This window comes from Lycium barbarum, chromosome 4 (genome assembly GCF_019175385.1).
Source record: "Lycium barbarum isolate Lr01 chromosome 4, ASM1917538v2, whole genome shotgun sequence".
Lineage (NCBI taxonomy): Eukaryota > Viridiplantae > Streptophyta > Magnoliopsida > Solanales > Solanaceae > Lycium > Lycium barbarum.
Window position 1 is genome coordinate 56146661 of NC_083340.1, and position 6600 is coordinate 56153260.

Sequence of the window (6600 nt, forward strand, 5' to 3'; positions counted from 1 at the left end):
CCACGGAAACCTCCTCATCTATCTCCACTGCAGCAGATGGTGGGACTGCTACTAGGCTCGGGTCACGAGCCTTCAACACCAGTACATCAGCCTTAAATTTCTCTAACTCTGCCTGCAAAGCATCAACGCAAGTCGTCTCGCATGCCATCTCCAATGTTGTCAATCTCACCTCAAAACTATTGAGCTGAGCTGACAATGTCAACCTCACGGGCTCTACAACATCACCCACTCTCTCTCACACAAACTCATCCAGCTGGGCCACTATAACCTTAGACTACTGATCCATTGTTGTCACCTACTTAGCAAATTTTGTAAAATTCTCCAGCGAGAAGGCATAAGGGTCAACAACTGTGCCTGCACCCTGGGGCTGTGCTGTGAGAACCACTGGCTATAGGGAAACTCGTTGTGGTTGTGGTGCTGAAGTCTGTGGCTCAGTAACAACTGTCTGTGTCTCAACGGAAGCATCAATGGTATCAGTAGCTGGAGGCTTAGAATCTGCAGTCTGGATAGTCTCAATAACAGGGGCAGTAGTGGCGGGTAACTCCTCCGTAGATCCACCCGTGGCCGCTGAATGAACAAACTCCTGAGGCATAGGCAAACATCCAAGTGCCACTGGGAACCCATCCTCTTCTCCCAGGCCATCCCTGAGGGCCTTATTCTTGCTCCTCTCCATAGAATAGATAGGCGAGGCTATAATTTGGTGATCGATGTCAGGCAGAATATGCACAGGTGCCCTCCGAATCAACTCTGTAATTAGGCATGGATAGACCAGTGAAGTGTTAGTCTGGGAAGCCCTCAACTGGATCTGAGAACTCTCCAAAACTCTGAAATCAATCGAGTACCTCGACATCAATACAGCCACAATGATTTGTCTGTCAGCAGTGAGTGCATTATCGGCCTGAGTGAGGAGAAGCCGCAACTACACTACACTCTACCAAAATTTTTCCTCTAAGGTCATCCACCTCTTTCTATCCGATTTGTCATGTTAGTACATTCGGCCCTCTTGCTCGGACGACCAATAACTGTAGCCACCCAATCTCTAACTGACTGTTCCTTGGTTCTCTCTAACTTGTCTGCCAACTCAGTCGTCTGTCTCGGAGAGGTATAATTATCGCCAAAATATACTCTGTTGATGGCCTTGGTAGATATATCAACACTTACCCCTCGGATCTCGACCTCTTTCAGTGATTCTAACTCGTATAGTTTCTGGCTCCTTTTTCCTATTTTCTTTATCAAAGCACCATATGCAGCATATAACTCACACACCAATACTTGAAAATAATCCCCAGGAATCTCTTGCATGAACCCCCGCAGATAATGGTTAATGATCACCCTGGCCCTGGGTAATATCTCGAGCCCCTCTAAACCGATTCGCCACTCCTTATTTATAGTACGATTTTCATGCGAACTGACCTCATTTTTTTGGGCAATGCCATACTCAAACAGCTCCCTGTCACCCTCAACTGTAAATTGGTCCTCGAGTCTCTTGCTTCTGATCTCCTGAGCCCTAGCCTCATCATCATCATCATCGGGCTGTGAGCTCTGACGGATCGGGGATCTAGAAGATGCCTTGGAGGACTGAGTAATATCTTCTATAGAATGTGGTTGCGAGACAGGTGAGGTATCTCCACAAGCAGCCTCTAAACCCTCATCCTCAATTCCATCACCGGACTCAGATGCAGATGATCCCTCCTCTTCAGACTGGGAGGAACTGGGAGGTGTAGGAGTCATTACAGTGACCTGCATGTTCCAGATGGGAATGGTAGCCCTGTTCTTATTTACAGGAATCACCTCGACCTCATCATCATAAGGTTCTTCTCTCAGAGTGGGTTGGCCACTGGGCCGCTTTCTACCTGCTTCTCTCTACGGCTGCCTTGAACCACCCCCTCGTGTAGTTGGTAACTTTGGTGGAACCATACCTATAAGAATCAAAACCTAAATCTATTTAACCGGTACAAGTGAAATTAAAAATAAGTAATTGAAAAAAAAATTATCTGGTCTCTGAAATTTGGACCTGCAGACCATCGTTGCGTAAAGATGGATCGTCGAACCTGTCGATGAACTATTGAGCAGCTTGACGATACCGTCTTTGTACAAAGACAGTCCGTCGACTAGTTAACGGTACCATCAATATGTTTACGGTCCTCGCAGCAACAACTAAAAGTTTTTGAGTTCAATTTTCAAATTCACTCATATAGATATCATAGAATACTCGTTCAATTTTTGCACATTTCGGGGCTCGGAGTTTCGGGTTACTTAGACTTCGCCCTCATTTTTGACATTTTTGACCTTTGATACTTTCTTGGGTTTTGGTTGGCGGGCATAATGATATTAAACCGAAAATTTTAATCGAAATACCCTCCAACCCATTAGAGTTACTCAGGCTTCACTCCTCAAATTTCATGTTTATCAGACTTTCACTTTTACGAACCATTGGCGGGCATAATGAATCAATATTAATTGTGGATCAAAATTCCCGCCGACTCAATGGAGGTACGATATTCTCATCCCCACGAGTCCTACTAACAGCAAACATTCCAAGTTCCCTTCCCCCAACCAATAATTTCTCAAAATTTCAAGTTTACGCATGAATTGCATCCAACAAGTACAAACCCTATGTCATGGTTTCTACCCTTTGCATTCAACATCACATAATTCACACCCCTAACCCAATTAACACACCCCCAACTTAATTAATCATGGTATATGCACAATCTAGTGCCATTCTATTGATCAGTAAGTTAGGAACCCTAGGTGTGTGTGTGTTTTTTTTTTTTTGTAATTTCGAACTGATTTTATCAACAAAAACTAAGAAAGGGTTGTATTCCTCCCTACATACTTGATCAACACGAGTTCCTCCGAAAAAATTGAGTGAAAATAAAAGAAAATTAGAGAGAAATTCGTGAGAGTAGGGGCAGAGGGTTTGAGGTTTTCTGTGGTGGTGAGAATGGAGGGGTTCGTGGGAAGTTTTAATGGATGAAAGATTATAGGGGAATTAATGTGGAGTTATGCGGCGGTTAAGAGGTGAAGTAGTGGAGAAGTGGAGCGGTTGAAGAGGGAACAATGGCGTAATTGTTGGTTTTAAAAAAAAACCTTTGCACGTTACTTTTTTTTATAAGGACGAGTCGTCAACATGTCGACCACTCATCTTTGCGTAAATACGACTAAAAAAATTAAAAAGGAAACCTACCTATTGACGAGTAAAAAGACGAACCGTCTTTGCACATTGATGGTGTCGTCGATGTGTCGATGGTCCGTCAATTCACTTACTTGGAGAGTAGAAGTCGCTAACTCTCAAAATACCAACTCTGCACACCGTCGTTTCATTTCGCCAGTTTTCTGAGTTTTCGTTCCTGCGCACTCAACCCAAATGTCCCATAAGGACAAGTGAAAGTCGTCTTCTCTTGATTTTCTAATGCAATGTTAATCTGATCATAGCTAGAATTTCAGTCTAAGAAGCAATCGCAAGACCTCCCATGTAGCCTATCAAGCATCTGATAAATGAAAGGCATGAGAAAATGGTCTTTACAAGTGGCTGATTTTAGCTTCCTATAGTCCATGCAAACACGCCATCCGGTAACTGTACTAGTGGGAATCGGCTCATTCTTTGCATTAGGCACCACAGTGATGCCTCCCTTCTTTGGAACACATTGAACTGGACTCACCTACTTGCTGTCTACAATCAGATACACCACCCCAGTATCTAACCACTTTATGATCTCCTTTTTCGCAACCTCTTGCATGTTTTGGTTCGATCACCGCAGATGTTCAACACTCTGTTTGCTATCCTTCTCTAGCTGAATTTTATGCTCACAAATACCAGAAGGAATACCCTGAATGTCTACTATGGTCCAACCAATAGCACACCTATACTCGCGTAAAATCTCCAATAATGGCTCAATCTGTTCCTTAGTCAGTAATGTTGAAATAATCACTGGCAATGTCTTATTCGGACCAAGGAACTCATACCTCAAATGTGATGGGAGCTGTTTAAGCTCAAGCTTTGGTGGCTCAACAACAGAAGGCTTACCTGGTGGAGTGGTTTTATTATCAAGGTCAAGATCAAGCTTTCTTGGGTGGTAAGTGTAAGAACCCAGACCCTTAAGCGCATTTACAGTTTCCACGTAGCCCTTTATATCATCAGCATCAAAGTTCACCAGAACAACAGTAAGAGCTTCTCCCAAACTTTGTTCTTCCATTTTATGTTTGATAGCATCATCAATCCCATCAAACGAATCAATAACCGAGATATTCTTATAAGCAATTGGCACTTCATCCCCTTACTTTCTTGGAAAGTCACCTCTTCATCATCCACTCGGAACTTGATTTCCTTCTTTTCAGAGTCCATAAGTGCTCTGCCCGTAGCAAGGAAGGGTCTTCCCAAGATGATGGGAATATCTTTATCAACCACGCAATCCAGAATAATGAAATCAGCAGGCAACGTGAACTTCCCCACTTGCACCAACACATCATCTACAACCCTAACTGGCTTCTTGATAGATTTGTCCGCCATTTGTAATTGCATAGACATCGGTATAGGAATTCCCAATCTGGATTGCAAGAGGCATTAAATTGATACTCACCCCATTATCACACAGAGCACGAGTGAAAGCATGATGCCCAATATTACACGGAATGGTAAACGCCCCTAGATCTCTCTTCTTCTGAACTGTGCTGGAAGCAATAATTGAACTCATGCGGTGAGTTAAATTCACTGTCTCATGTTGAAAAAACCGCTTCTTCGTATGCGGGTCTTTCACGAACTTAGAAAATTCGGGCATCTCTTTCACAGCATCTAAGAATGGAAAATTCACCGTTAACTGCTTTAGCTGATCATAGAAATTTTGACACTTAGCATCATCATTCTTCTTTGCCAACCTCTGAGGAAAGTGTCACGACCCAGTCGTGGGCCGCGACTGGCACCCTACTTGGGTGCCCAGACCGAATCACACATTCATTATAAGGTCTAAACTTATTTTCGAATTTTTACGAAATCATATCAAACATAATTTATATGAAAATATGTCTTAAGCGGTCGCACAAATCAAATACAAACTGAGCGGCGGAATAGACATCGCCGGTCAAAAGTGCAAACATAAGCATAAGGGCCATTTGGGGCCATCATGACAAGCAGACCGCTTTAGGACCAGAAAACGAAATCAAACCAACATATACAGGACCCTCACCCCACATATATGACTACAGGCCTCTACGAACTCAAAACAAAGACGTATGGCGAGACAGGGCCTCGCCGTACCCAAATAGTCAAATGTATAGAATATATACAAAGCAAAAGGAGTCTGTACCAAAAGTGGGCTCCGGATCAAAGAGGAGTACTCCGGAATAGCAAAGGGGGAAGCCTACTGTGGAGGATCGCCAATATCTGCACCTGTGGGCATGAAACGCAGCCCCCGAAGAAAGGGGGTCAGTACGAAATATGTACCGAGTATGTAAAGCACGGAGTACAGAAATATGGATCAAAACTGAAAGCAAATCAGACAACAAAGTGGAATACAAATCGGTATGTCAAAATCCGTATCAAAATCATATACGTATATATAATGCAAACGAAATCATGCAAACGCTTAGGAACGTGGTCGCCACTCCGACGCTGGCGCCATACACAGCATAACACCAGAAGGTTTCAAATCTCCGTACATCCCCGAACACAAACATAATCATAGGTGAGCGTATCGCATCACGAGCCATATCACAGCATAACTCCAAACGGAACCCGGCCCTATGGCGAAGCCTCGGGAACCGTAACACAGCATACAGCCGAATTATTATAAGGCGCACGAATCAAAACCGGCCCGGGAACCGGTGAACAAAGTCATAATAAGGCACGAGCGGAGTCGTGAGCAAACAAATGCAAATCATACTTCAAAATAGCCTTTCAAAGCAGAGTAATCCCATAAGACATTTCATAATACAAAGTAATCGAATACTTAGTCGATATAAGGTTTCATTTCACAAAACGTTTCCAAAATAGTACGTATAGCTCAAAACGTAACTTAGCGCATCGTAATATTCAAAACATATCCCGTAGGAGGAAGTTCCAAAATCGAAAGTAGCATGTCAAACATTATTCACAAAGATAGCCCAATAAGACAGTTAGGGCGTTTCGAGTCAAATTGAGGTGGCGAACATATTTTCAGAACATTTATAGGCCAAAGGGTCATACATAATCATTTCTAGGTTATCCGACCACATTTCGATAGGTTTCGGACGATTGGTGGCATCCTAGCCAAAATAGAGCCCTTAGGCTTCAATTGAATTGAATGAATAGTAACTTTTCTGTGGATCGGGTTTCGAGGAGCAGAAATGCTCCGGAAGTTCCAATATTCGCCTATCACACTAAGACATGCCAAATGAAGAAGTGGGAAGCTTTACATACCTTACAGACGTCGTATGCTCTCCCAAAAGTCAAGTCCCGTTTCGTCTGAAATCAGCAAATGGTCAAAGTTACCAATTGAGATTCTTAGGCTTAAAAATGCCATTAACTTCATTTTTGTCTACCGAAATTTCGGCAGCATTTCCCCTATAAATCTAACATCCCCGAGGCTTAGCTCGGCTCAGAATACATCAACAACAACAACC